This window comes from Monopterus albus, unplaced genomic scaffold (assembly GCF_001952655.1).
Source record: "Monopterus albus unplaced genomic scaffold, M_albus_1.0 scaffold65.1, whole genome shotgun sequence".
NCBI lineage: Eukaryota > Metazoa > Chordata > Actinopteri > Synbranchiformes > Synbranchidae > Monopterus > Monopterus albus.
Window position 1 is genome coordinate 2,969,352 of NW_018127945.1, and position 2,669 is coordinate 2,972,020.

Below are 2,669 nucleotides of genomic sequence, written 5' to 3' on the forward strand. Positions count from 1 at the left end.
AGAAAAAGGAAATGTGCACTAGGTCAATGTGACCTGGAAGTTCATGTACTGAACATCTTAGACAATGCTTGGAAGAAGGGGTGTGGAGCTGGCATGAGACTGTGTCTCTGACTCAGGCAAATTTTTCAGAATAAAGCTAAATATTTTGAAATGTATGAAGTTTAGCAAAATTCTAAATAGAAGCATGAATGTCCTTGAGGAGCTGAACATTTTGATACATGAAATAGCTGGAAGTATGCTGAAGTAGAATTTCCCCCATTCATTTGAATGGGGCAAAATTTTCAGAATAAAGCTAAAGTAAAAAATCTGACACGTTTCCAGGACTTTATGTGAGGTTCGTTTATTATATTGGACTTTTATTTTGAAAGTTTGGCACATTTGGGGGCATTCGTGTGAGCTTAATTTGTATTCAGGGCCTTTTATTTTGAAAGTCAGGGACATTTTGGGGCCTTCATGTGAGCTTAATTGGTAATCAGACGCTTTTATTTTGAAAATCTGACATCCTACAGAGCACTCATGTCACACTAAGCATGGATGTTCGTCTGCCCTTTTGGAAGATCTGTACTCATTGTCATGGACATTAAAGTGAAAGAAGATTATAAAAAGTATGTAAAGCAGCAAGGACTAAGCTGTTTTTTGTGGCATGCAGCCAAAGAGGTATTTGTGTTGTGTTCTGTATTTTACTTTGGCAAAATTATTGTTTATATGCCATGCATGTTAGCGTTTTACGTTATGCTGATCTGTCAAACTGTATGTGTTTAATTTTCATGGTGAATTGGGAGAGAAGTCTTCTAATAAATTAGTAGTGAGAAAACCATTTGTGTCAGCATATGCCTCAGGGGAACTACAGTGTGTGTGTAAAAGTATAGCAGTATCTGTGTGAGATTATGATGTTGTGTGTATGACAGAGTATGAGTATGACTGTACATGTAAGCGAGTATAGTATTATTATATAGTATAGTAGTATATAGTAATTTGAACATCATCTGCATAAAAGTGAAAATGAACATTATGTCTTGATATGATTGAACCAAGTGGTGACATATATAAAGAAAAGAGTAACAGGGCCAGAATTGAGCATTGGGGGACACCTGAGGTAAGAGGGGCTATGGTCGTTGCCATTGGTGTGTGTGTGTGTGTGTGTGTGTGTGTGTAAGAGTATAGTGGTGTCTGTGTGAGAAAGTATGAATTGCGGCCTAAACAGCCTTTCATGCTGAAAAGCTGATCAGTCACTTCAAACAATCCTTCTGTTTGTTACATCAATTTATTCTATATATTTATTTATGTGTAAGCCGATGGGGACAAAAAGGCTGTGGCAGCAGAAGATAAGTTGATTTAGATGTCTCTCTCTAGATCTAACCCATGACCCACTAATAAAGATTTTGGTGATGTGTGGTTGAGTTTAAAACAAGTGTATATTTTTGTCATCTATTAGGCTACACATTTAAATATCTTGTTCAACAGCAATTAATAACAATATGTAGTTAATTTAATCAGAATAACTGAAATGCTGTTAAAATAACTTAAGATAAAAGGTCAGGATGGGATTTAAGGACAAGAGGCTCAAGGACCAGTGCAGTGCATAAACAGTCCAACCACAGCCGACCTAAAACCTGTACCGTAGCCTACTGTAGACGATGATGATGATGCTATGTTGCATTACTTTTAAGGTTTTTCTGCCCTGAGATCTGCTATCTTACAATAGCCTTAAGACATGGTCCTGTGGAACCATTATGTTGATCTTCAAAACCAGACTTAACTGATATTCAAGCAATGAAAAGATGGTCACAAACCATATTCTGTCTGGTTTTATGTACTTCTTTAATCTCTTGGTTAAGCATTTAGAAAACAAATGATGTGAAACCATGATGGTCCTGTAGATCAGTGTTTCCCAACCTTTATGAGCCACGGCACATATTTTACATTAGAAAAATCACAAGGCACACCACCAAACAAAAATGTCACAAAAAGTATATTTATTGAAATATAATGAAAATCTAGTCTCAGTTTACTTACTCAGTGTGAAACCTGGGCCTGTTTAGTTGAACACAAAGCTGATATTCTTGCAGGAGTTGAAGAAAGACACACACAAAGATCTTCCTCAACAGATCTGAGTCTCTCTCTTTTTCTCATCTTTATAGCAGTCATGCTTAAAAAGCCCACCTCGCATAGATAGGTTGTGGAGAAAAGGAGCAGAACTGAAATAGCTTTGTTTGCCAGAATGGGGAATTCCTTGGCAGCAGTTGGCCAAAAACTGTCCAAAGGTAGATCAGCAAAGCACAGTTTTAGAACACGATTTTGTCTCAGTTCCGTTATTTCTTCCTGCTCCTGCAAAGTCATGTCCTTTCCAACTGCTGTTGAACTGTATGGGTTCCTAACCCAGTCAAGGCAATCAGTGGAAAGTGAAGGGAAATAACATGACAATTTCTGCTCAAGACTTTGCAGATGTTTACCTATTGTTTCACACAGTGCAGCACTGTTGACACCCTGCCATTCCTGAGTGTGTGGGAACATGTTAAGGTTGGCACTTTCCACATGTTGTTTCCAGAGCTGCACCTTTGAACAAAATCCCTTTATTTTATCTGTACTTCTGAGTAGGTTTTCATTTCGGCCTTACATTCGTATGTTCAGGTCATTCAGATGTTGAAATATATCTGCCAGATATGCCA